Below are 7,878 nucleotides of genomic sequence, written 5' to 3'. Positions count from 1 at the left end.
GCACTTCAGCCGTGCCTACTGGTCGGGGTTCGAACCGGCAACAGGTTACTCCGGTTACAGGTCCGAAGTGCTAACCAGTAGGCCACGAGGAATACGAATTCTTGACCAGGCAGTGTTTCATACAACATCCTCCACAGTTATCGGCACCCCCTGGTAAAGTTGAGTAAAAAGAGGTATGAGAAAATTCACCTTTTGATTTATCTTAGGCTCACAATGAAAGAGGAAAAATTCAAGAGAAGCAATCATTGTAGAGAATAAATATATTTATTTTACAAAATCACCAAAATGGGCCACCATTATTGGAACCCCTGTGTTCAATTATTTGTGAAGCCTACCTTTACCAATAAAAACAGCTGTTAGTATTTTCCTATGACACCCCATAATGAAAATGCAAAGGACCATTCCAGAATGTCCATGTTCTTATGTTGTCTCTTGTGCATTGACGTTTTGGAGAGTGGGTGTGCACATCCAAAGAAATGTTTTCCGCAGGTGCCAGACAACAATGTCAGACAGTGGAAGAAGTGTGTGGTCTGCAACACTGCAATTGCTCCAAAAATATAAACTTTATTACTTTAAAAATATAGCAACGTTTCGATCACCCTGACGAAGATCCAGGCTGATCGAAATGTTGCTATGTTTTTAAAGTGATGAAGTTTATATCAGTGATTGTGACAGTGAGTGCACTGATCAGTTTTAACCCCTACAGAATAGCCTTCCTAAAAATTTAACTTCAACCCTTTTTTTTCTCCTAAGGGTTGCAAAGGTCCAACTAAGATCTGATTTATTTCTGTGAATTAAAGAGAAGACAGCAAAAAATCCTCTGAGATCTCTCTTAGTTGCCCTGCAGGTGGCGCTGTGGTCATGGTATTTGAACTGAAGTCGCAGCCACGAGTGTGAAGAGCGTGCGTCTCAGCTGCTGTGACACCTTTTGGCAGGCTTACTGACTGCGGGCGCACATAAACAGTACGTTAAGCCAACATAAACACTACATAAAACACCGTTTACCATATGTTTGCGAGTTCATTATTTCCCCATCAATACCATGCTCACGGCAAGTGTTGTTAAGTGATGCGTGAAAAGTTGGGTTGCATGTGCCATAGATAATGGCATTTTTGTACTGTAGGCTACAGTCTCACTTGTACTTTTCACTGGTCTTGCCTGCTTTTCTTGGCATCTATCAGACAGCGTGATTAAGCGCATAGTCAGAGTTTTATCTCAGAGGAGTGTTTATTGACGCCATGTTTCTGCCATTGTCTTTGGCTATTTAACTACATGTATGGTTCATTTATATTTAACGAATGTCTTAATGAACACTGAAGTCAAGTAAATCCAGAATTTCCTTATTTTGTAAATAAAATGCATGCCATTGCATATTTAAGCTTTATAAATTCAGTAGAGCATTTTATACAGTAACCACAACCCAACAGACTGGTATGGTTACACTATGTGTTTACTACAACCTGGAGGCTTAACCTACCCCCCACATCCTTGTTACACACACACACACACACACACACACACACACACAGAGAGAGAGAGAGAGAGAGAGAGATTCTCCTTCCATTAACAAATATATCTGAAAGCGCTTAAAGACTAGTCCATGGAGGCTTAACCTACCCCCCCACATCCTTGTTACACACACACACACACAGAGAGAGAGAGAGAGAGAGAGAGAGAGAGAGATTCTCCTTCCATTAACAGACAAAGACTAGTCCATGGGTTAGATTAGAATAACATCCACATGGCCTGTTGGGCAAGCAACTCCAACAGGTGGTGAGATTGTTGGGTGGGGTGTTGTAGCAAATGGCACACAATGTTACAAATTAAATGGCTGCAAGTCAGTGATTTCAGCGCTTAGATGCAGAAGAGACCATTGTAAGGTTAAAACGGTTTATTCTCAAACGTGAGGCAGGCGTACAAAGTTTTCAGTTGTATGAAAATCACACACAAACGTCGGCTTGAACACACTTTAACAGATTCATACATGAACACACACAAACACACACACACACAGATATGCAAACACAAACACAAACACACACACACACAAACACACACACACAGTGTGGATAAACACGTCATATCCTCAACAAAAAAAATATATCAGAGCACACCACACAAAATACCAGCGCATTGCCCCTGCAAACCCCCGGTCCACGTCCAAACCTATCACAGCAGTTTTCATCAAGATTGTCCAATTCCACTCCAGCAAAATCAGCCTGAAAAAAAAAGAAAATGAAAGATACTCTGCAGGCCTCTGTGCTAACCCTGTCTCTGACAACACCTCAGTTCAACCATTCCCATCAGTGTTGACGTCCAGAGGGGGCCGTTTTGGGGAAATTGGCCCTCTTCCTTGTCCAAACTTGCGCTGCATTTGTGGGGTAGTCGCTACATCCCAGCACTGGTGAAATCATTGGACAGAACTCAGCTGTCAGCAGGTTATTATCATCCTGTCCTGTTGCAGTTGAAGCTTGTCCGTTGTTTTGGTTTTGACTTTTTGTTTTTTTTTGCTTTGTGGTTTTTGTTTCGGTGTCCAAGGCAACCACTGTGGCTTCTCCTGAATTTAAGGTGGGTGGGTGGGGGGGTACATTAGTACAGTGTTGAAGCACCTGAGCTCAAAATGGAAGAAAACTGAGGAGAACTTGCTGGGTTCTGGGAGGAGATGGGGGATGGTGGTGGGCTGGGAGGTAGGGCGTTTCAGCTACTTCCAAGACCCACCCACCAACAAACACCAGGAGATATGAATGGTCCATTTTGGGTGTCGCTACGGCAACGTCCATAAGAGTGTGTCTTAAAAAGAGAAGGCTCGTGGCATTTAGCAGAGGGCTCCATTTTGGGGGGGGGGGGTGGGGGGGGGGGTGAGGGGAGTGTGACACCTGCACCCTCAATGGACACCTGTACACACACCATGACACATTTACTGGAGACTGGACATCCACACTCCTCCCTGAAGATAGAGGACAGGGAGAGATAGATTGAGAAAGAGAGAGAGAGAAATTGAGAAGGAGAGAGAGAGAGGGAGAAAGAGTGAGAGAGGTTATAAGAACCTTTAATTAATTTAAAAAAAAACATCAACTGTTACTTTGTTTACCAGTTATACACGATGCATCCACACCGCCATGCCAGACAAGTGTGGAAAAGGCATGCGAGACGCAAGAAAAAGCAAACGTATTGGTCTCTTAAAGCAAATACACTCAAGTACACACACACATACCACACACACCACACACACTAAACACTACAGCACACACACTAAACACCACACCAGACACACACACTACACCACACACTACACCACCTCTCACCAGCCTCATGCTCGTGTTAACCCCAGTTAGTGGTGAACTCTGGCCCAGCAGGCTGCACTCTCACCAGGGGACCAGATTAGCATCGCTTAGCTTCTCTCCCCCTCAGTCTCTTTCTCCATATCCTTCCTTCTTCTCCTTACTCCTCTCTATCTCCTTTTCCCCTCCTTTCCCTCTCTTCTTTCTTCCTAGACACCTCTGCAGCACTTTAGCCTTCCAGACTTGTTGACCATTAGCACGCTTTAGCCTTCTATCTCTAATTTTTTCTCTTCTATCGATCTTTTTCTCCCTCCTTCCTTCTCGATCCTCCCCTCTCACCCAACTCCCTCTCTATCTCTCTCCCTCTCCTTCCCTCCCTCTCCCTCTCCTTCCCCTCTCTTCCCTCTCCCTCCCTCCCCCTACCCCACTCTCTATCTCTCTCTCTATCTCTCTATCTCTCTCTCCTCTCTCTCCCTCCTTCCCTCTCTCTCTCTCAGCTTCTCATTTCTCTCTCCCTCTCTTTCTCCCTCTCCTTCCCTCTCTCTCCCTCTCATTCCCTCTCTCTCTCTCTCTCTCTCTCTCTCTCTCTCTCTCTCTCTCTCTCTCTCTCCTTCCTCTCTCTCTCTCTCTCTCTCTCTCCCCTCCCTCCTCCCTCTCTCTCCCTCTCCTTCCCTCTCTCTCTCTCTCCCTCTCTCTCTCCCAGACACCTCCGCAGCACCCCAGTGCCTCCAGACCTGCTGACCCAGCCCCCTGACTCTTTTATATGCGCTGCACGGCCCACGCTATCCTGTTACTGCTCTGGGGATGCCTCTGCAGCACACTTACACACACTGGCCCGAGAGATGAAACGGAGAGGCTTCGGATGGAGCGAGCCTTCGTGTTTATATACGTCCTTATAGGCGACCTCTGCCACTCAGTTCACCTCTCTCGCTTTCACACACACACACACACACACACACACACACACACATCCAACACTCCAACGTACTTACAGAGACATGCGTGCTCATTTACACACGCTCTTTCTCTCTCTTATAAAGAAACGTATACACACACACACCCACACACACACTCCAACATACTTACAGAGACAGGCGTGCTCATTTACACACACTCTCTTATAAAAAAATGTACCCACACACACACACACACACACTCCAACACAAGACAGGCGTGCTCATTTACACACACTTTCTTATAAAAAAATGTACCCACACACACACACACACACACACACACACACACATCCAACACAAGACAGGCGTGCTCATTTACACACACTCTCTTATAAAGAAGTGTACCCACACACACACACACACACTCCAACACAAGACAGGCGTGCTCATTTACACACACTCTCTTATAAAGAAGTGTACCCACACACACACACACACACCTTAACACAAGACAGGGCGTGTTTCCATTTACACACACCTCTTATAAAGAAGTGTACCCACACACACACACACACACACACCTAACACAAGACAGGCGTTTCATTCACGGACACATTTTCTTATAAAGAAGTGTACCCACACACACACACACACACACACACACACCTAACATTAAGACATGGACACACTCCTCTTATAAAGAAGTAAAAATTCCACACACACACACACACACACCCAACACAAGATAGTTCATTCACGGACACACTTTCTTATAAAGAAGTGTACCCACACACACACACACACACATCCAACATAAGACAGGCGTGGTTTCATTCACGGACACACCCCTCTTATAAAGAAGTGCACACACCCACACACACACACACACACACTCCAACACAAGACAGGCGTGCTCATTCACGGACACACTCTCTTATAAAGAAGTGTACCCACACACACACACACACACACACACACCCAACACAAGACAGGCGTGCTCATTCACGGACACACTCTCTTATAAAGAAGTGTACCCACACACACACACACACACTCCAACACAAGACAGGCGTGCTCATTTACACACACTCTCTTATAAAGAAGTGTACCCACACACACACACACACACACACACACCTAACACAAGACAGGTTTATTCCACGGACACACTCTCTTATAAAGAAGTGTACCACACACACACACACACACACACACACACACACACACTCCAACACAAGACAGGCGTGCTCATTCACGGACTCTTTCTTCTCACGTCCCCATTTGTTTCTTTCTTTTCATGCTCAGACACACACACACGTAATGTAGCCTACATGTTCAGACACACACACATATATAATGTAGTCTATATGCTCAGACACACACACACACACACACACACACACACACACACACACACACACATACATAGTGTAGCCTACATGCTCAGACAGACACACACACCCACACACACACATCCAGTACATGTTCAGACACACACACACATACTTCATGAATGTGCTCTGTATCTGTCTCACATGCACAGACATATACTGTACACCCTGTCATTCTCCCCTGAGTCCCCTCCACACACACACACACTTTCTCTCTCTAGAGAAGGAGCATGGTACTACATGACTCCCATCATGTCTGTGTGACACACACACACATTTCTTCTCTTTCTCATGTGCAGACACATACCATACACGTACACACACACACACACACACACAACCCCCAACCCCCCCCCCCCCCCCCACACACACACACACACACCCACACACACACACACACACACACACAGCACATACACGACACACACACACACACACCCACACACACACACACACACACACACAGCACATACACGACACACACACACACACAACACACTCACACACACACTCACACACACACACACACACACACACACACACACACACACACACACACACAAAGCGAGGACAGAGGAGGTTAGGGGCGACTTTCTACAGAGGATAATTGGAGGAGTGTCCCCTTTGTTAGCGCGGAGCCCCTGGTGACACAGGCCCACAGGTCATTAGGGAACACCCCTCCTCCACACAGGGCACCGCAGAGGGAGGGAAGGAGGGAGCGAGGGATGATGAGAAACAGAAGGATGGAGGCAGGTGAAAGAGAAAGAAACAGAGAGAGAGAGAGAGAAATAATAAAGAACGAAGGCACATGAGTAAGACAAGAGAGAAGTGTAAAGGAACATTAAACAGACAAACACTAAAACACTAACAACACAAAAGACTAACAACACTAACAACACAAAAGACTAACAACACTAACAACACAAAAGACTAACAACACTAACAACACAAAAGACTAACAACACGAACAACACAAAAGACTAACAACACTAACAACACAAAAGACTAAGACAAACAAGAACACTAGCAAGACAAACACAAAACACTAGCAAGACAAACATAAACACAATCAATACTAACAAAACACTAATAAGACAAACAAAACACTAACAAGACAAACAAAAACAAATAGCTGCACTACCTACAGAATTTCTTGTGCGAATCAGACAGAAACAGAAGTGGGAGGGGATACTGAAAAGACTAAGCAACAATGGCACTTAAACAAATGCAGCTTCTGTCAGATATTTGTATAAGAAACAAAATGGTCAGAGAAAGGGTCAAAGGTTAAACACAGCTACAATATTTTGCAACTTTACTGCTCAAATACAAATTGGATGCTAAAGTGTTTGATAAATGTGTACAGAAATGTTCTGTCTCTCTTTCTCTCTTCCTCTCTCTCTCTCTCTTCACTCCTTCTTCTCTGCAGCCCTTGCTCGGCCGAGCACAGCTCTGGTGAAGCTGACATGCGTATTGTTCTCCCCGAGGTTCCTAATCTGCGTAATCTGCGGTAATCCCAGAGGAAAGGGTGGAAAGTGTTACTCTCCTTCTAAGGGTCTTTTAATTGGCTTTAGGGTCGCCGCTAATCTCACCAAACGACTTCTACCCTCGAGGGAAAGGTGAAAAAAGAAAAGAAAACACACAAGTTTGTTCCAGAAAAGCCGTGGGGGATTTGTCACAGGAATGGCGATTTGGTTGAGTGCACACACACACACACACACACACACACACACACACACACACACACACGGACTCTCAAGAGCCTGCCTAAGGCCATTCAACCAGATAATGAGATGACAAAAGAGTCACTATCAAGTCTGCCTGTTTCTGAAGAGCTGGAGTACTTACAACATGACGGCCCTTAAAGAGACGGTCTACATTACCACTAAGCTGTCACTTCTATTGGGAGCAACATGCAACTCACGACACGTGACACACTCCACACGCACACACGCATTACGCACACGCACACACACACACACACACACACACACACACGCACACACATATGTAACAGAAGCTTCTGTCCAACTTCAATCCAAAGCAAGTCATGCCAAAGGGCAGCTAGATCCATTTCAAATGTCTATGTTAGTCAACTCTTCCTCCCTTAAAGGTTTCATTCAGAACCTTCTTTCACACATTAAAAAACTTTGTGGGCTCAAGATACTAGCAAAACTATGGTATCCAACTCTTCAAGCAAGCAGCAAATAATTGCAAATAACTAATAAAATCAGTCTTTTAAGAATTAAGTAAGTATCCTCATATACTCAGTACAATACAGAGTGTAGATCAACTGCAAGATGTAAGTGAAGT

General features: G+C 45.0%; 1 protein-coding gene across 2 annotated transcripts in view; it reads right to left on the bottom strand.

Moving 5' to 3' along the window:
* Positions 1-2,854: 2,854 nt before the first annotated feature.
* Positions 2,855-7,878, bottom strand: part of meis1a (Meis homeobox 1 a) — a 49,991-nt gene continuing 44,967 nt past the window's right edge. For both annotated transcript variants that reach the window (XM_048248685.1, XM_048248684.1), the window contains one exon: positions 2,855-2,947. The gene's annotated coding sequence lies outside the window, so the exon portion shown is untranslated. The remainder of the gene's footprint in view (positions 2,948-7,878) is intronic.

The sequence above is a fragment of the Alosa alosa genome, chromosome 7 (assembly GCF_017589495.1).
Source record: "Alosa alosa isolate M-15738 ecotype Scorff River chromosome 7, AALO_Geno_1.1, whole genome shotgun sequence".
Taxonomy (NCBI): domain Eukaryota; kingdom Metazoa; phylum Chordata; class Actinopteri; order Clupeiformes; family Clupeidae; genus Alosa; species Alosa alosa.
This window is presented reverse-complemented; position numbering and strand designations above follow the sequence as displayed.